Source organism: Falco rusticolus, chromosome 8, assembly GCF_015220075.1.
Source record: "Falco rusticolus isolate bFalRus1 chromosome 8, bFalRus1.pri, whole genome shotgun sequence".
In the NCBI taxonomy this organism is placed as follows: domain Eukaryota; kingdom Metazoa; phylum Chordata; class Aves; order Falconiformes; family Falconidae; genus Falco; species Falco rusticolus.
The window spans coordinates 21,097,549-21,117,673 of record NC_051194.1 but is presented as its reverse complement, the minus strand read 5'-3'; the positions used below and the strand labels follow the sequence as shown (position 1 = coordinate 21,117,673).

Genomic DNA, 20,125 nt, shown 5'->3' with positions numbered 1-20,125 from the left:
GGCCTGAAAGAAACCTTGGGTCAGCAAGGAAATCCGAGCACTCACTGATGCTAGTGTTTTGCTTTAGAGAGCCCCTGGGGCACTGCTAGTCAGTGCTCATGGGCAGTATGCTGTCCCCGTGGTTTCCAGCAATCACCGACAGGTTCTATATCCTGCACTTCCAATGTAGAAAAAAGACCATGGATAAAACATACACCACAGGCTAAAATAAACCAGCTACATGCTAAAAAAAGAGCCTCTGGGTAATCAAAAATCACTGTGCATTGAACATACTTTTTCTTGAAGCCAAATCCTACAGCTCCTTATTTTGAGTTTTTATTAGAGTCCCCAGAGCAATTAGTACACGTTCAGATCCAAATGACTCCTACAAAACTTCATCTTGGGGAAACAATGACAGTTTTTTGCCTATAGAAAACAATAAACTGAGTCTTAAAATTCTTAACAGCTTTCTGTTTGCGCTCTTATGCGGTTACTTAAAGGGGGAAAATAAAAGAATATACTTAGTATTTTTCACATGTTCCTTTCTTTGTACTGACACCCTGGCTACACAGCACTTAGTGCACTGAACCTTCCTCTAGCCCTGTGTGTGCATCATGCAAAATGGACCTTTTCATGGGGGAAACAGAGTCACAGTCTGAAGCCTACAGTGGTGAAAGCCTGGACTGCACCATCACTTTGCATCTTGGTGAAGTGGTAGGAGTTGCCTAAGCTTCCACGAAAAAATGGGCCAAAGCATAGGGACAGTGAGTTTATGAGTTCCCCAGAAGAAGCGTAAGCTTGAGACAGAAGGTCCGGGAAGCTGATGAACACAGACCTGAACATCCCTCTATTCTAGACAGTATGTCAGGGCTGTATTCTTCCTGGAACAGGCTGCTTTAAAACCCCACCCAGGGCTTCCAAGTTTGCCTATGGAAGGACAAAGGTCCTATCAGTGATAGAGCAGCCAGCAGGGTCTGTCGGACCCTTAGATCCCTGCTCCTGCAAAAGCAAGCCTTGACCCCCTTGGAGAGCTCAGAGGGCTCCCCATGGGCTCCGCCTGCAGGAAACCACTGCAATTCACAGGAATCCTGTGGCTCAGGAGTCTCCAGAGAGGGAAGAGCAAAGGAGGGCAAATTTTTACTGCATCTTAGGTGAAGGAGGAAGAGGGCATCTCCCACAGGGCTGTCGATCCTGCCTTCGTAAGACAATGCTCCCGCTAAGTGGATCTGGCCAAGGTAGTGGTTTGCTGCAGGAGCTCAAGGCATAGGCCAGCACAGATGTAAAGCCTGTGGGTGTAAAGGCGGGTCACAGGGACATCAAAAGACTCCTGCATGTGCAAGGGTCCCTGCCACCCCTTCCCTGGCATGGGAGCAAAGGCAGGGGAAAAAGGGCAGAGGCTGTCTGTGCCCCGGCACCCAACCTTCAGGCAGCTCCTGCAGCTCAGAAGACAGCTTGAGAGCAGGGTGCCTACCTGGGAAACAGGTGGGTCCCAGTGGCTCCAACTCTGCCTTAATGTAGAACTAAGTTTGTTATCAGTCCATGCTGTTCAGGATAGGAGTTTTCATAGGGTAATTCCAGACAAACCTTATTCCTCTTTGATTGTGAACAGCAGAGTTTCTTAGCTCAGCTCAGAGCTGGCTCCATCCTCACCTCTGCCTATTTGCTCTGGTGCTCACCTTCTCTTCAGGGGGAGCTTTATACCTTGGATGACTGTAAACTGGGCTTGTGTCCTGATTGTCTGTAGGTTTTATTATAAAATCAGGCTGCTTATGGGGCCTTTCCACTCAGTTCTGTGCAGCATTGTAATTGAATTCATTAAAACCCAGCTTTCCCCACAGCTAGGGTTACCTTCCATAAAAGTCCACGAGAGCTGTAACTGCGTCTCATAACCCATAAATGGAAACAGCCTTCTTCCCCACTTTTTCTTTCCCTTTGCATTGATCCTCCTTCCCTACATTCTCCCCGTACCCAAAATAATAAAACAGGTCTGGCAGCTGACTCAGACCCCAGAAAAGGAAAATTCCTGCCATGCCATCTACACTAAACCTATGCAACGCCTCACTGCAAGACCTTAACAAGATTTCAGGAGGCAGCAGGCAAGCCTACTTGCCCACTAGGAGAAGCATGATGGAGACCAGTATTACAGAATAAGATGGAGTTTTGAAGGGGAGGTAAACTTCTCTTCACACTCCAACACATCAATAAACCTCTCATGTGGGGGGATACAGAAGAAATCCTTTCCTGACAGAGGACTAGTAAGACACCAGATCTTTGCAGTGCTGCTCTGTCCAAAGAAGTTGGTAGACAAGTTGGTTGAAGGCAAATGGACTCCAGCCCAAGGGATACAGAGTCCAGCAGCGCTGGGAATCCAGACGCATAGAAATGAGCAGAGATCGCCTGACTGAGAGCAGAGGTCACCCTTCAGCTGCCAGGGTTGTTAGCTCTCCACAGACAGGCTTCTGCTTTTACAGCACAGCTAATGAGTAAGGAACACACCTTTCTGAAACTGCAAGTCATCCTTTTTCTTCCCACAGACAGTTCAAAGCAGATCCAGATTACACTGCTGTGTTTTCAACTGGAGAAAACAGGTGCTTCAGGAATAATCAGTGAGATTTTATGAGTGAGTTTCTCCATTTTGGAATGGCTGTTGTTGGGAGGACCCTGAAAGCAACAGCCCCCAGGAACATCACTTTCCAACATGACAAAAAATTATTTCCCTAAGCATGGACACCTTTGAGCAGCATGAAATGTTGAAGCTGACTTGTTTTGAGAACTAAGCAAGTTGGCCAGAAAGCATACTGAAAACCTGATGGAGCCATTTTGCAGCTCCTGTGCAGAGGTTTCATCTGCCCTTAATGGATGTGCTGGATAACCATGCCAATAGGAGTATGATTTTACTGATGAAGGAGTGTAGCTCTAACAGGCATGCTCCTACACTGACGTAAAGGTGCTTTATAGGGACAGGGCCATTTCTTCTCCAAAAGGGAATTATAAGAAGAGCAAGAAGCACCATCAGGGTGATGTAATTGCATCAGGACAGTGCACTGTTTTGGCTAAAGCTGCTCTGGGACCCAGAGCCTCTTCTAGCTTCCCAATGTGCAAGACGCCCTGCACTAGGTCTTGTGACAAGGCTTCAGTGTTGCTACACCAGACAGCAGTAGGTAATTTTGCCTTTTAGTGGGCTTTGTTAAAGTACAGAATTCTCACGGCTCTCCTCTTGCTCCTTAGACATCATCGTATTTATGAATCAGACAATGATTTTGGGAACTGATGAATTACATCCTGGGCTGAGTCTTCACCAATGCACAGAGAAGCCAGAGGGGCCTGCCAGAAGTAAGTGTGTTGTAAAGATGAAATAAAGGTTCAGGCAATTAATGCTGTTCAGCCTGGTTCATTGGATGACACAGTGACATAGTGGCACAAGAGGAGTGGCAATTAGGCTTGCTGTGGGAGCATGGAGCCTGAGAAAACTGTGCAAGCTACACATTGTATGTCTAAGACTGGGAATCTCTGATTTTTGTAGTGTGCAAAATTAAAGGGACAGTGTCACCAAGGTGCACTCCTTACAGTTTGCTGTTATACGTATAGTGGATTCTCTACCATTCTGTTTGTGCTTACAAAAAACACCTAGTCATTAAAGCACACGTTTCTGCTACAGGATCGTTCCCTACATCTACCAGGAGCTGCTGCAATTTTGTGGCCACTTTTGTTCTCTCTTAGTCTGATGGCAGTAATAGTAACACATCTGCATTTTAGGTGTTGCTATCATGCTGTTACTTTGTTGTGATATTGCACATCCAAGTCTCCTGCACTTCACCTGGGGTTCTTACTCTGCTCCTGGACCTCAGGCAGCTCTGGTCCAAGACTCCCACCAAGCAATGCAGAGCCACCTCCTCTCAACATTATCACAGTCCTCACACCAGGTGCACATGGGAAATCCAAGCACTCTGAGGCCACATCTGAACACCCAGCTCTCCCCCTTCTTACACACAAAAATGAGAAGACTGTGGAGGAAGCTGGGAGAACACCAGAGCTCACAGTGGCAAAAAGAGGCAGCTCCAAAAGCTTGGGATAAAAATGTCTTGCTCTTTTAAAACAGTCTTGTGATTTGTGTGGTGAGGGATAATGCCCATCCTAGTGTCCCCTGTTGTGGAATGCTGCGTCAGAGGCAGGTCCAGCTGTATGTGCACTGAACAAACTTGCACAGCACCCAGGTGCTGTGGATAGCGTGGACACTGGTAAGCACCTGCAGGAGCAGGCACCATCCCTGACAGAAGTGATGCAAGACAGGCTCCATGGCTGTGGTGGGCACGGATGCTGCTCAGGAAGCTGACAGCTGCCTGTGAGGAGCAGACAACAACAAGGACCACCCAATGAAGGGGCGCAAATGAAAAGGTCATGCTTTATTATGAAGCACATTCATAAATAGTTCATAAAGGGTTAATAAATGATTTGGAGATGCCTTAGTGCCTTGCAGACAGGCACTTCTAATCACCTCAGAAATACTCCCTGCAACAGGGATGTACAGCGTCTTAAAACCACTCGTTACTTGCCTTAATCCTTTCAAAACAACTCCTAATGAGATGGAGCCTAAAACTGAGGGCTGGACTGACAAGTGGGATGATTTTCTGGTTTTAAAGACAGTTGTGAGCTGTCCTTTCCTGCACTGCTGGGCTCAAGACATCTGCTGGGCAGATGAAGCTGTCCTTTGCCCCAGCTCCTGGCAGGCTCCTTGGCCAGGAGGCACAAGGGAGGCTGATGAGCCTGCAGGTTTAATGGTGAGCAGGAACAGCAGGTCTGGGAGAGAAGAGGCTTCATCTTTCAGGGTGGGAAGGAGCAGAGTGGCAAGGCAACATGATGCAGGGGCTGCAGAAGGCATCTTACAGTAGCAATGGCTCTTCTGCAGGAGCCCCACTGCTCCCAGCTCCATGAGCAGACACCAGCATGGGTTCACAGATGTACTGGGCAGGTGGGGCTGGAGAGCAAAGGACACGGCAGACCAGCAGAGTCAAGCCTTCAGGCTTATGACCCTCAGCCCACCCCATCACAGCACAGCTCAGAACAGCCCAGCACAGCTCAGAACAGCCTGGCCAAGCTCAGCACAGCCCCGTTCAGCCGTGCCCAGAACAGCCCAGTCCAGCCCAGCTCAGCCAATCCCAGCTCAGCCCATCCCACCCTAGCACAGCTCAGGATAGCACAGCACAGCTCAGCCCACCCTATCCTAGCACAGCTCAGCACAGCCTAGCCCAGCGCAGCCCAGAACAGCCTAGCACAGCCCAGAACAGCCCAGCACAGCTCAGCCCACCCCATCCTAGCACAGCTCAGAACAGCACAGCACAGCCCTCCAAAGTCCAGGCAGGGGGGTGGCTGAGGGTCTCTCAGCCCAGCAGCCCCCACAGCCCATCCCAGTTCAGTGAACCAGGCTGGCCATGGACAAGGACACCCTGTTGCTGCTGCCATGTCTGTGACTGGCTCCATGTGTGGTGGGGGCTGCCCGGGCTGAAGGAACCAGTGTGGCTGAGCAGGGGCCGGAGTGGCACAGAGCCAGCTGGGCTGTCCCCTACACGGCCACCCAGCCGAGGCCACTGGAGGGCTACAACAGGGCCTTGGGCCAGCAGCACCTGGCACCCATCCCGCCAGCCCTGAGGAAGGAACCATTGAAGGAAACCACCTCAGCTGCTGCGGTAAGTGGAATCTCTCTACTTCTGGGTGGAAAAACAGCCCTGTGATTATCTGCTGCCTCAGTTTTCACACCTATGCAATGGAGAAAGCTGCCTCTTGAGACCTGGGGAAGAAAGAGAGCTTTAACGGTGAAAGAATACCAGGAGACCTGGATAAATAGCTTTGAAAGGACACAGGATGTCCTTTCCTCGAAAGGCAGGTTAATGTTCCCAGATGCTGGCAACCAGCTCCTACCTTGGCAAGCCAGAGACTCTGGTGAGGGGTGGTTTGAATAGCTGCCCTTGCCTGGTGTTGCTAACTTATGAGATAAAACCTAAACACTCATTAAAGCAGCACTTGGCAGAAACCCCATCCTCAATTACAAAAATAATTTCTTTTTTTTTTCTGAGTCTGAAGCCTTTGGGCCTCATAATCTAATTAAATAAAGCTTTCCCAGTTTTCCCTTGCCTGCTCCCCTAGCTTCTGTTGTACCAGCAAAGACAAATATATATTTTTAATTTAGCAAAATCCCCCTGCATTGTGTATCCCCTTCTGACCAGAAACCACCTCTGTTCCCTGCATGCTTGTGTCATGCTTGGGCAGGCTGTGTCGTAGGTTGCTTTTGTTCCTAGAAAGTGCCCAGAACACCGGGCCTCCATCCACTTCCACTGCCGGGGCACCCAGTGCCCTTTGGAGCAGCAAACATGCGGAGCCTGGTACAAGCAGACCCCCACCTGAGGTGGGCTCTGGGCTGGGAGCAGGGCCTCATGCTGCGCTGGGTACAAATCTCAACCAATTCTGCCAGATCCATCTGCCAGGATGTGTGGGAAGAAATGATGCTGCTTCAGGATATGCAACAGGGAGAGGCTGCAGGTGAACTGGGGAAAGTGCCATCCTCCCTTTCATCAGCCAACATCAAGTGGCCACACACAGAGTGGACAGAGACCTCTGCGAGTGGGATGGGGGCTTGCTGTGAAGGATGCTATCCAGGAGGATACCTGGAGCCAGCAGGTCCTGCTTGATATAGAGCAGCACATGGATATTTCACCAAGCTGTCCTTGGACTATCCAGTTTCAGGTCAGGTGCTGGAGGACAGCTTGGTGAGACCAAGTACCAGTACCACAGTGAGCTTCCTCTCCACCTTTATGAGGCTCTTTCCCAGAACCATGTGACATTTTTTTCAAAGACTGTTCATTGGCCAAAAATTGCAGTTATAGGTCAGCTAAATTTTACTCAGATTTGTGATGCGTTTGTGCTGAAAGCACTGAGGAGCTGGGTTTAAAAAAACAACCCCAAAGTTTAAAAAAAAAAAAAAAAAAAGGTCGAAAGAACTGAGTTTTATGCTTTGACTTTGGAGCATGTAAGCACTGAGCCTCACATGGACCCTGTCCCAGCACATTCTTGGAAGAGGCATTTCACTGCTGAAAGGGATGCAAGGAGGATGTTTTCACCCTCAGAAAATCTGGCAAGGAGGTGTCTACATGGCAGAGACTGTCAACTAGCAGAGCAAGCAGCAACCTCAAGAGAAGTGGCCATTTACAGGAGTAGATCGCCCACTCCAGTAACTGCTCGTGTACAACCTCCACCTCAGCAAGGAATCACTCTGCCAACAGCCAGCACTCTGATGGCAGTAGCAACAGCCCCCTCCTAGCCCAGAGAGCATCCTTCTGGCAACACCATCAACCTGTGCGAGTCAGCAGGGCTACACGCAGATATGTGAGCCGAGCAGGCCTTTTCATTTCCTTCTGGTAACAAGGACCAACTCCAGCTTTGGGCAGAACCACTGACACCGCCTGGGGCAACTCCACAGATGGTGAAAGCACTGCGGACTTCAAAGGAGGCTTTTTGTTTCAGTGCCTTTAAACCTGACATGCTCAGCACCGTGTGCCTCATGACAAGCATAGCACATAGATCGTGGCATGGGCTGCAGCTTATGGCAACACTGGATGGAGGGATCTTCATCAGTGAGAAATTCCATGGAGGAAAGGGACAAAGAGGTGTTGGATGATGGGATGGAGTGAAGAAAAGGGATTGGGGCTATAGGCTGAAGTCAAGAAGAGCAATACGGGGTATCACAGCATGGGCAATGAACTTTGAGCAGCATCAGAGGGGAGAGCAGAAAGCCAAGACACCTGTAAAGGCTTCACACTCAGACCTGGGTGCAACCATGAAGAGAAATAATGTGGATACCTCCTGCCAAGTGCCAAGTGTTCAACACCATGTGAAAAGCCATGCGATAGGTCACATAGTGGTCTTCATTTCAGTTACCCTGTAGGTTGGATCGGAGGAGCGTGTCCTCACCTTGGACACCACATATGCTGGTGTAAAACTGCTCAACTCCCTCTGGCCACCTGCTTTGCAGCTCTAATGGGTGGCCTCAGCAAAGAGCACCCTTTCTCCATCCACCCAGTCTCCATGAACCAGTGCTGCTTTCCATCACCACCATCTTCCCACTGCACCTACAAACAGGACTGCACCATCTGGATACTGAAGGGGCCTGACGGTCCAAGAGAGGATCTTGCTGGCAAAACTCTTGCTCCTCTGGCCAGCGCTGCCGCTGCCACCTTGGCAAAGTCACTTGACCATTCCAAGCCACAGTTTCCCCAGAGAAGAATACAGCCGTGTCCTGGGGTGGGCCAAAAGCAGTAATGCCCTGAGATAGGAGAGAACTTAGTATTGATTGAGAACTGTGTGGCTTCCAGCCTTATGGATCCAAGGGGATCTCCAGGGAAAACCACCCACTTCAACTCTACTTGTGCCTAACTTTTAGGGGGAAAGAAGAGACAAAATGAGTACCATCCATTTTGTGAATCAGCCATCTCTCAGACTTCCCCTCTGGGCTTGGCTGCCCACTTTCAGACTTTATCCATTGTTTGCTTGGACTCTTGTACAGGAAAAATCACATTAAAGAAAATCCTAGCTGAATCACACCCTTCGGAGCAGCTGCAATGGACAATTTGACAAGGACATGGGGATTTAGCATACTTGTAATACGAAAATATCTGATGATAATATGCTACACTTCTGGCTAAAAACATTACCTACTGGCATGGGGGGAATTTAAACCGTAATACTAGCTACTATAATGCAGGCCTGAAACTCCATGCAAATATTAACCTGATCCAACAGCTACAAAGCTCTGTTTATCCTAGTAATTAATTCTCTCTTATGTTTAGTGATACAATTAGAGAAACACTGCCATTCTGATGGGCTTGTTTCCACCAGTGCCTTTTACTATATTTACATCCCCACAATGGGCTTGGTCTTACAGAAAAGGGTGAAATTGCATTTATGGAGACAATGCCACATGCATACCCAAAGCATTTTATAGATGTAAAGTTGGGCTCCAAATTGCACATTTATTGTTTGAGCACACAATGAGCTCGGATTAAATATTGACTAAAGCCAGCCTAACACCCAAAATAATGAAGATGAGCACAATAGTGTGATTTACTCCCAGCCACTAGAGAAATACACATCTGTAACATATAACATGCCCTTCCCACAGATATACTCTTTGTATTCTAGCTAGCCTCAGGCAGGAAAATTTCGTTCTCATAAATTATGGATTTTCTTTCCCAACTGCCAACACATTCATATTACCAGTTGCAAAGGAAACAAATACAATAACAAAAACCCAGTGCCACATCCCTGATACAGTGATGAGCAGGTGACTGGCTCCTCGTATCCTCAAAGTTGAGGCAGGAAAATGGAAGATAAACATGGCTAAAATCAGAGAATCCTTTCCCTTTTGTCCCCCAAGACGTGGGAGCCAGCAAAGAGGTGTGGGCATGGCAGGTATCTTTTTGGAAAGAACTCCCAGCCCTAGCTGTGCTTGGAAAACTATCTGTCCTTCTCACGCCTTCCTCCTCCCCAGACTTGTAGAAGAAATTCAGGCAGACACAGATGCTAATATAACAATTACAATAATAACACAGTGCTGAACGGGGGCTACACACACCCATCACAGCAGCTCGACCTCTAAATCCTCTAATACGGTACTGCTTCATTCAGGATTAAAAGAAATTGTAACCTAGCAGAGACAAAAAGACACAGGAGGCAAGGCAAGCTCTCACTCGGCAGTGAAGCCCCACTCCAGTCCAGATGCAGTCATATCACTTCAGCTTCTCTGTACCATCTCCATGACAACCATGTAATTTGAATGCAATAACCACTGTCGAATTGATCTTTAAATGTAGCTTTGTTATAAAACATAATACTGAGTGTGTCTGGCTCAGGATAAAGAAAAGTAGCCCATTCCAATAAGGACTGTGATTTAAGAGCCCTCCTTTAATTTTTAGCTGCTGAACAGTCTTGCTCTTTCAATAATTGCATGGATGAACAGATTTTAAAATCAGTAACAGCAAACACCATTTGTGTGTGTGTGTGTGTACGGCATGCTGTAGTATAAATGACACACCACACTGAGAGCTGGAAAAATGTGTCAATGTATATTCAGAGAATGGGCATCTTTCCACATGCATGCATAGGCACACACACACACGCACACATACACACACACGTATCAGGAAGATTCAATCTCTAGCAACTGAAGCATACAGCTGCTGCATCAAATAATCGTAGTAAGAATCCAAACGGTATAACTAAGCAAAATATGATGGAGGATCAATGTACCGCATGACAATGAGAGCAGGGGAGCTCGCATTTGCACTTACCCAAGCAATGAGCTGTTTATTTTTTGGTCCCTTCACAAATGCAGCTCCCTTTTCTCTTCAACAATCCATGCAAAATAATCTGCAGTCCCACCGACGGAGGAGTGGCCCCGTCCCTCCCCCTCCACTGCCTTCCTAGACCTCCCCGTTATTGGCTTCCTTCTCCCTTCCCTCCTGCTCTGCCTCGCTCTTGCTGGCGATGGTTACACCTCCCAGCCTTCCCCCAAGGTGTCAAGAGACTGCTGGGGATCCAGCAAAGGCAGGGTGGGAGGGGACGTGGAGAGGAGGCGGCGGCAGAGAATGATGGTGAATAGACCCAGTGAAAGGATGCAATAAAGCCCTTGCTAGCAAAGCCCCTTGAGGAGTACAGGCAGGAGCAGACCTGGCACTTGCCTGGGAGGCTCCACTCCTGCTCTGGCTGCAGGGAAGCTGCCAACAATATCCCCCGGGGTGCTGGGGCTCGTTGCCCCACACACACTTGCAAAGCTCTGGGGGACAGCTCTGCCTCCTGCCACCAAATTGTTGCTTTTTCAAGCTGAGACTGGCTTGAAGTTTTGGGTTGAAAGGCTGCCAAATACTTACACCATTGTTAACAACTGACACGCTTCCGTACGCACACGTACAGCACTGGAAATACCTCAAGGACCCACCCTGGTTCAGACCCCAGCACTGCAGGTCAGCTTGCTCTGTGCCTCTGGGCACTCCCACCTGCTGCAACCCCATCTCATTGCATCACATCACATCCCACCCCCCACGACCAAAGCTGCAGCAGTGCTGCCCATGTGCCTGCTTGCCCAGCTGGCTCCAGAGTCACCTCCACCATGCTGGGCTGGACCACGCGCCTGCTTACCATCACTGGGACCTTCCTTGGCAAGCCTGATGCATCTCACTCCTGACAGGTCTTGGATGCAAAGGCAACAGTTTTGTCTGTCTAAAGTCTAGCACAGGCATCTGGCTCACTGAGACGGCTGGAGACACGGTAGAGGGTGGAGATGCACAGGGACACAAAACCTTCCCTGTTTTAGGGCCTGTCTTACTTGCAGATACAGCGTTGTAGGGAGAACACTACCTCTTGGCCATTTGGTGGCTATAATGTAACAGGGGTTTCTATGGGCGCGCAGGTGAGAGGTGGTGGGTGCTCTTTGGTTCAAGTTGCCCAGCTGGAGCACAAGCCTGCAGTTCCTCAGCCTGAGCCAGCCATGGCAGTGCCCAGCTGCCAGGATCCTTCACCTGGAGCTGGCCCACACCTCTGCACTGGGATCACCCACATCTTGACAACCCACACGACCCAGGATGCTCACCCATTTGCCTGACTGCTTCACAGGGATGCATGCTGCCTGCCTGCCCTCAGCCTTGTGTCTCATGGTGCCCAGACTGTCCTCCCTTCTGACAGCCCGCAGGGGACCAAGGGATCCCTCAGCAGCACACACAGGGAGCAGTCCCAAGCTGGACCTTTAGGCCGAGGAAGAAGGGTTTGGTGGCTGCCAGACGCATGTTCCAAGACAGACAATGGCTTCCTGATTGCTTGGAGAAACCCTCTCCCTAGACTTCTGTGCCTCTTTGAAAGCTTGTTCCAGAGGATGCACACTGCTGAGTGAGCGGACAAATCCCCAATACCTCAAATTAAAAACATCATTACAATGTATAGCCATACATCCAAACACTGAAGTACAGCCATTAGATTAAATAATGTCCTAGAGTAGCTCAGCAGAACACGGCCGTATATTCTTCCAGAAGGGATACCCCACAGCACAGCACACGGGGTTGTTTGCCAGGGATAGTATTGGTAATGAACCATGTAATGAGCCACCCCGCAGCTATACTCAGGAGTTATCCAACAAACCCAAGTGTGAATGAAGGTTACTGTGCTGGAGAGACATGAAATGGATCTTGTGGCCAGGGACAAGGGCAGTAAGCAGCTGGACGAATCCAATGTGGGACTGCTAGCCTCCCTCAGGGTTCCTTCATCCAAGAGACAGGATCTGCATTACACCATCACAAAAGTCTGTCCTATTCCTCTCTCTGATCAATTCTAATGTATTTGTAATCAACCAATTACCAGGTTAGGGTGCTTTAACAACAACAGAACAAAAAAAAAACAAAAAAAAAGCACAATCAATATTCATCAGTCCATTGTACTGTTCAGGTCTGAAGGCAAGTAACAAAATCCAATTTCTGCACAGCCAGCCCTAGGAAGTGACATTTTGCAGCGTGAGAAAATGAGGTTCTAGTTTCTAAGAATACATCCACTAGTGGGTTCCAAATAACTGGGTTATCAATCATTCTGCTTCTGGGAATGAGCAGATCAACAGCTGGATTCAGAGAAAAACCTCCTGTCATCCTTCAAGCAGGGTGGTGTGCTTGTCCTTAACATTTATGAGACACTCCTAACAGTAACAGTACTAAGATTTTCCCTGGATTGCTGGTAGATTGGTGTTAGATGCCTTGCACATGTCATAATGTTTTTGTTGTTTTTTTTTTAATTAAGAAATCTCCTAAACTATTACAATTTTGGGCATGCTGTTTAACGCTGGGATGTGCATGTGAGCGTGCAGATGCCGTTTGCCACCTGTGACATGAGTTCTGTGGGGAAGCAGGAGCAACATAGGGAGAGGCCACCTTTCTTCCACACTGACATCAAGGGGGGCACCCCCCAAGCAAATGAAAGCACACATCTGGGGGTCTTCCGGGCACCACACCTAAACTCTGCAGACCTCATGACAGGCACAAAAGTTAACAGGAGCTACACTGTACAGACCATGGAAACACCCCAGCTAGGCTGATGGGAGAGGCAGATCCCTGGAAAAAGATGGGAGCTTGTGGTCCTGAGATTGTTCATGGTCAGGTACCCCTGTGGAATCCACTGATAAACCTGAGCTCCAAAGTTGCTGCAAGGCTGGCTGCCATGCAGCCCCAGCTCTGCTCCTGCATTGCTCCAAGTGGAGAAGGCAGGACCATCTACCCTACAATACCACAAGGTTTATAAACCTCACCTGACAATTTTAAAAGTATCTTAACTGCAGCTTAATGCCTAAGTTTGAAATGCTCCATCCCCATAACAAGTGGGTTTCCAACCATGCCCACCATGATCTCCAGTGCTCTCTGGAAGTCCCAAGATGAAACTGCACAGCATGAATCTCTTGTGCGAGGATTACTCACCCCTCTCACTCAGGCAAAAGAAATCTTGATGGGCTCCGGAGGTTTTTGATCCCCTGCCCCTTGTAGGCATTTCTGCCTGGGAAATCCCAGCCTGGAATATGGGAGACATCATCCCTGGCATTTCAGGTTTTGGCAAAAGGCAAGACTGATGCTGCTGGATGATGACTCTGTTCACTCTCCATCTTCATGCATATCATGAGTCACCATCTTCCCTCTGCTCGTGGGGGTTCCTGAATGTATGAATTTGCATTTGTCTTCCTGAGAGCCCATCATTGACGTAAAATCAGCTCCCCAAGCAGACACGACCACTCTCAGCATCTGACTTGTCCTGATTTTACTAACTTTTCTTGTATGAAAACTGTATCCTCAGCAACTAATTTGAGCAAACTCTGGGAGGTCCAGTAGGGAGCCTGCTGTTCTTCTGGCTACAAGGGATCTGCAGTGTCTCTTCCATATTTTGTCATATTCCAGTGCAGTGAGTCTCCCCCTCTCTGCCATTCACCATCTCACCTAAACAAACGTCATCCTACTTTGTCTGCCTAACCTGTCCCCAGGTTATATGTGATATATGAAATATATACATGAATATCAACATGAAAGATATACATGAAATATCAACACCCTAAAAGGATTTCTCTCCCATGTCTTATGAAACTGTTCAATGTAGTTTTTCTAGTCCTAAATTTGTGCAAGCATTTCTGTTTACTAGGTGCCATTTAACATGGTGCCTGGTTACTACTGGAACAAGAAGTTTTCCATTATCTCTATAAGATACAAACCCATCAGAGTGCTTTTCTCCAGAGCTATGGATCTTTAGCTGGACACTTTTTTTGCACTATCAGATCAGACTCTTTTAGCACCTTGATCTAAAAATGACACACAACATTTATTTTATTCCTGACATGTATGTGTATAAATACAGCACACTTTCTTATAGTCCTTAATGCTGGTAAACATAATTTTCATTGACTGGTCTTTCAAAGTAGCCTTCCAGGTTTCTGCATTATGTAACAGTTAATTCATAGCTTTTGTTACCAAATCCCTTCTTTTTCTAGTTGGCTTTTTCACTACTGTTATTATTTCTGCTTTTCTCTTCCTTAACAATGATAGATCCTTAGCTAAGAGTATGTTTGATGATTGCAAAATAGTGTGCATGCTGTGGAAGACACAGCGTCTATCAAAGTTTTCTTAAACAACCCTCATTTATAACACACGTTTTGTCTCAGTTTTTCCTCCAAATATTTCGTGCTTGTAATTGTTCTCAGCTTAGGAAAATTGACCACTTTAAAGTGCCTTGCATATATATCATCAATTTAGGATTACATTCTACTTGTTAGCAAGTGCAATTAGTTCATTTAAGCAACCACTAATTCTGAGTTCCGTAATCAATTCACCTTTATCTGTCAGACTGAGGTCTGATACAGAATTACACCAAATTCACTGCAATACCTTTGGTAACAGAATATTATCATCCATCATTTTTAGAAACTCTGGGGCTGTGTTACTGGCAGCAGCACGAGTCCTTCAGCATCTATCCCTAAGACTGAAAAGCTGTTCTGGGAACATGGATTTTCTTTCACTTTGTTATGAAGCTGTACAGGGAAGCTATTTGTCAAGCCCCCTAGTTCAGCCTGGTAATCTGCAAGGACACTTCCACGCTGGGGAAGATCAGCTTGAGCCTGAACGGAGGAGCAGCCCTTGGCCATACGTTAGGACAAGCATGGGGACAATGTCCCAGGACAGGCTGAGGACTTGGAGGCAGAAAGGCTATGATGCTGTTATCAATCCACTCCCTTCACCCAAGGGAACGCCACTCCCAGAGGTGCCCACAGCTCCACCAGTGCCGGCTGGGATGTCCCTAAGGCACTGTGTCACACGAGTGCCACCCCAAGGAGGCAAAGCTCTGCTGCGTCCCCAGTGAGCCCTGCAGAGCAGCACCTCCCCAGCTTGCTGGGATCTCCAGCGGGCTCTCCACCAGCTGCACGCCAGGTGTGACAGGCAGAGAATGGCCTTCTCTGGACACTGCTCGGCTCTTGGATTCCTACGAAGGTCTCATCTCCAGCTTTCTGTCCTGTCACCCCTGCATGATTTGGGTATCCTATGATTCAGGCCTCTATCAATGTGTCTCAATATTGCCTAGGATGTCCTGTTTATTTTTGGAAATGAGAATTTCTGATGTTCGTCTATTGCCCAGGCATGTGGCATCGATGCATAGGACAACTGCACAACCTCCTTTTTACCCACTTCTCCACATTTCATGCTCAGATGGCAGTAAGGGTACTACTGATAACTTTGTTCATACAGAACTTATCGTTGACTGTGATGGCCAAATCTGACTCATGGTTCGGAGCAGTCACTCTCCTTCTTTAACCACAGGCATGTGCCAGGTCCACCTCTGCTAGGGGCTTCCGCAAGCCTCAGCACCCTGAACGCTGTGTTTGTCTCCAGAGCTTCCTCACAGCCTGTCGCTGCAGACTCTGTATCCTGCTTCATGCATGAAACAGCCCCCCCGATCAGGCAGTGTACCCAGAGACAGACATGCTCCGACTGGATCATCTGGACTTGCTGTGAGCTGCCCGGGACCCAGCGCTGGCTGCTCAGCATGTGTGACTACAGTGCAGGGAGGAGCCTGGGGAGCAGCAGCTGCAAAGAGATGTAATTTATGCATCCTCACATCAGTCAGGTTGTGTAGGGTCCTAACATCTCTGGGAGGTTTTCTCTTGCCAAACTGCAGCAATTTCACCTCACCCAGCCTGGGCCCTTGCTCCTTTTGAGATGTCTCACATGCTGGGCTGACAGCCCTGCACGTGGCATGGCAGCACATATTTGAAGAGGGTTTTGCTCAGAGCTTATACTTGACTGGAGCTTGGACACAACCTGAAACTGGGAGAAGGGCATATGGAGTGATTATGCTGCCTGTGTGCAGGCTCTGGAGCACTGATGAGAAGGGACAGAGGATGAAGAATTTGCTGTTGCCTGAGACAATCCAAGGCACGAAAACAGAGAATGCTTCAGTGGTAAGAGGGAAGAGAGCCCTGGCCCTGGCTTTTCCAGGCCAAGGACTACTCAGCCAGTAGGATTAGGTATAGTGACCAAAGATGTTGAAAATTTTGGCCAAGGTAAGCTACACTGCCCATGTACCAGGGAGCATGGCCTCTCTAACCGTAGATGTTGGCCTGGTCATCACACTCCCCTTTAAGGCACATTGCCAGTCTGGATCCAACCTACAGGCCACAGTCAGGTGCTCTGGCTCTGCTTTTTCAAAGGCTTTGGATAGGGGAAGGGGGATTAAAGACAAATTTTGAAATTATAAATGTGATTTGTATTATATTGTCTATAGCTATAGGTTTTCAGATGATGACAAGGGACATTTAAATGATCTGATGTTTCATTTAAGCTCCAGAGTTAGGGCCTGGCTGGGAGACATGGGGAACAGAAGCACAGAGGGCAGGGGGCTCCCATGTCTGGGGAGGTGTTGGGTTGCACTGAGACAACTGGCAATGATGCAGCCTGCAGCTACACAAACCTCTACAAGGAAGACCTAGCATCTTCTCTGCTCGGAGTGTTCCTGGGTTGCTAAAAGTGGATTCAATGAGAGAGACATTTTGGGCTGCTGCTGGAGAGATGACACAGATGCCAATGAATTACCATTAGCTATGTGTGCCCTTAGGACTATTGTAGCTACAGCATTTAATCTTTTGAAATGACCACTGGGACAGGGAGCACGAAACTGAATGACTGAAGCCATTACGGACACCTAACAGCACTGTAGCTAATGGCACTGGAAGGGGCAAAGAACAAATTATTCAGTGGCTGGTCTGAGAGGCTAAACCAGAATTATTTCTGATAAAGCAATTAGTTATAGTCCAGAGTTTCATCTCTTTTGAGCTAGAAGTAAGAGGAAGATAGTGATCCACAAGTAGGGAGATGAAGACTGGTTGAACAGTTTAGGAAAAAAAATCAATTTCAGTAAACTATCAGAACAAGACTATTTGCAACAGAGAGCTACAATTGTATCCTTTATGACACAATTTTTCCCCCTGCTGACAAAACATGTTTCATTTGCAAAGAAACATTGCTTCAATTTTTGTTTTCATTCATTTCACTTCCAGATATATTGCTTACATTCTAGCAAAGCTGAATTTATGTGAGGCATCGGGAAGGGACAATTCACTGTATGGGGACTGGGAGGGAAGCTGAGCTAGGTCTGGAAAGGCTCTTACTGTCCCTCATGCATTAACACATCTGCTGCTCCCATCACTGACAGCATCAAGGGCACAGCCATAATCAGGCTTCCTTTCTCCATCCTTCCAGCCATTTATAGATGACCTCACCAGGGCTCACATTTTTCAAAAATCGCGATCTGGCATTCCTGAGGCTACTCCACACCATGAGCATGTGTCTGTAGCACAGAGGACGGGAACTGTGTTTTCAATGGGAGAGTTTATCGTTCCTCAGCCACAGGTTGGATTGGGACTGCGATGCAGTTAAGTAGTTCCCCAGCCTGCACCACCATTTAACTCAGTTTCCATTCCTAAACCACTGCTGACGTCTGTCTAAATCATCATTATCTCTACAACCATGCTGAGTGTTAGCTTTTGCTGAGTATGGCGTGGAAGATTTGAAGCTTTTGAAAGGATGTTGAGCTTAAAGAAGCTGCTGCTCCAAGTGGCTCTGGGTGTTTGTTGCATTTCACTGGCTGTTTTTTCCCAGTGCGCACACAAGCACACACCCCCCATGCACATGCACTCTCTTTCATGTGAGTTGCCTAAGTGAATACTTGCTGTCAGATCTTCCAAGCCACAGCACATTTTTAATCAGTCAGATAATTCAATCATTCATTTCAGACCTGCTCTGCACAGCTGTCATTTTCAAGCATCAAAGCTTCTCTGTCAAAAATCACACAGGCTGGGGATTCATTCAGGCATCACTGTTTCAAAATGCTGGGGGTGGGGGGGAGGGGGGGAGTGGAGGGGGTGCAGAGGAAAAGAACTAACAGAATAGTTTAAATGAACTGATTATAAAAACTTCCGAAGCTACCAAAGAACCATCCTCAGCAGAGAACACTGACATGGCACTGTTACGACCCAGGCTTCTGCACAATTTGTAAAATTTTTGCAAACATCACTCCTAAAGTGTAGAGTGAGGAGAAGCAGGGGGGTGTCAGATGAAGCTTCCTGCCTGAGATGCTCAAAGCCACTGAATGGGATTTGGATGTCTGGTTCTCATTAAAATTAATGGAAATTGGGTGCCCAGATCTACAGGCAGCTTTCAAAAGCTTCGTCTCCATTTATAATTAATGTTCCCAACAGAGTGACTAAATATTTATACAACAGGTCATGTTATATGCAAAATAGAAGAGGTGCCTATTAGTATATCAGGGACCAAGCGGATGAAAATCTGATGGTTCAGTCTGCATTGTCCGTTGTTTAAAGCTCTTCTACTTGCAAATCTCCAGCAGCTCCCACTAGGTGAGCAGCTGGAGTGATATCTCCAGCAGCGATGATGTTCTCAGGGTACAATACAGCAAATTAAAATGACAGTTTTAGAGCTTTCCTGAGTTTTTTTCCTCTCCCGCCCCACACCTCTGACTTCCTTCAGCAACCTCAGTTTCCAGTATGAAGAACACACAGTATCACTTTAGGAGGAGAGCAGTGAAGCTTAATTCATGAACACTCCTCTGCCTTGGTCAAAGATGTTTTAGATGGCAGATGCCAAGTAAAATACTGACACTAACCTACCTCCAGACATTAGCAAAGCCATGGCTGGATCTGTACAATTGCATTTGCTCTGTAGCAAAGAGTAACTCAGTGCGCAAAGCTGGTGGGTTGAACCCTGAGAGCGTCTGAGTCTATGATCTGTGGGTGAAAGTCTGGCACTCCTGCAGGGGAAGTCCAAAGCAACCAAGTCCTGTCCTGGTTTGTCTGTGCCTTGGGGGAATCCCTTCCTTGGCTGGGCCACACTAATCCAGAGAGGGTGTTCACAGAAACTTGAGTCCTGTGTACCAGGTAGCCTTGGGTTCCCACCCAGAAGAGCTCCCAAGCTTGGCTTTACACAGCCAGTTGGGGTGGGCTTGACTGTAGTATTTACAGTGCTTTAATGGAGGAGATCCACCTCCTTTAACCTTTGAGAATTTGCCTTTTAATATATTTCTTCCATGTCTCATCGAAAGCCACCAGACAGAGAAGCTCTGCTGGCTCAGGGAATATGGAGTCCCCTGCAGTGTCCTCCCATGCTTTGGCATCTCAAGGTTTGTCAAGCCCAGATGAACATACTGAGGGGTACCTCAGAGCTCATGTGGGATTCCTCTGTAGGTCCCCAACTTCTAGGATGCAAACTCTAGCTCCAGCTTCCTTGAAAGGACGCAAAGCTCAGCTGAAAGATGAGTGGTCTGGTCAAGCCCAGATGAACATACTGAGGGGTACCTCAGAGCTCATGTGGGATTCCTCTGTAGGTCCCCAACTTCTAGGATGCAAACTCTAGCTCCAGCTTCCTTGAAAGGACGCAAAGCTCAGCTGAAAGATGAGCGGTCTGGTCTTGTGTCCATGGTCAAATCCCCTCTGTTATAAAGGTGTATCTTGTGCTCCTAGCCACTAGCTTCTTGTCAGCTTGCTCTTCTTCGCTCCTACAATAGAAATCACCAGTAACTAATG

General features: G+C 47.8%; 1 protein-coding gene across 4 annotated transcripts in view; it reads right to left on the bottom strand.

The window, feature by feature from the left end:
* The window catches only part of PSD2 (pleckstrin and Sec7 domain containing 2), a 78,902-nt gene that overhangs the window by 51,061 nt on the left and 7,716 nt on the right, over positions 1-20,125 (bottom strand). The window contains exon 1 of one of the 4 annotated variants that reach the window (XM_037397590.1): positions 10,317-10,444. The exons of the other annotated variants lie outside the window; for them this stretch is intronic. The gene's annotated coding sequence lies outside the window, so the exon portion shown is untranslated. Of the gene's footprint in view, positions 1-10,316; positions 10,445-20,125 lie in introns of those variants that run through there. 4 annotated transcript variants of the gene reach the window in all.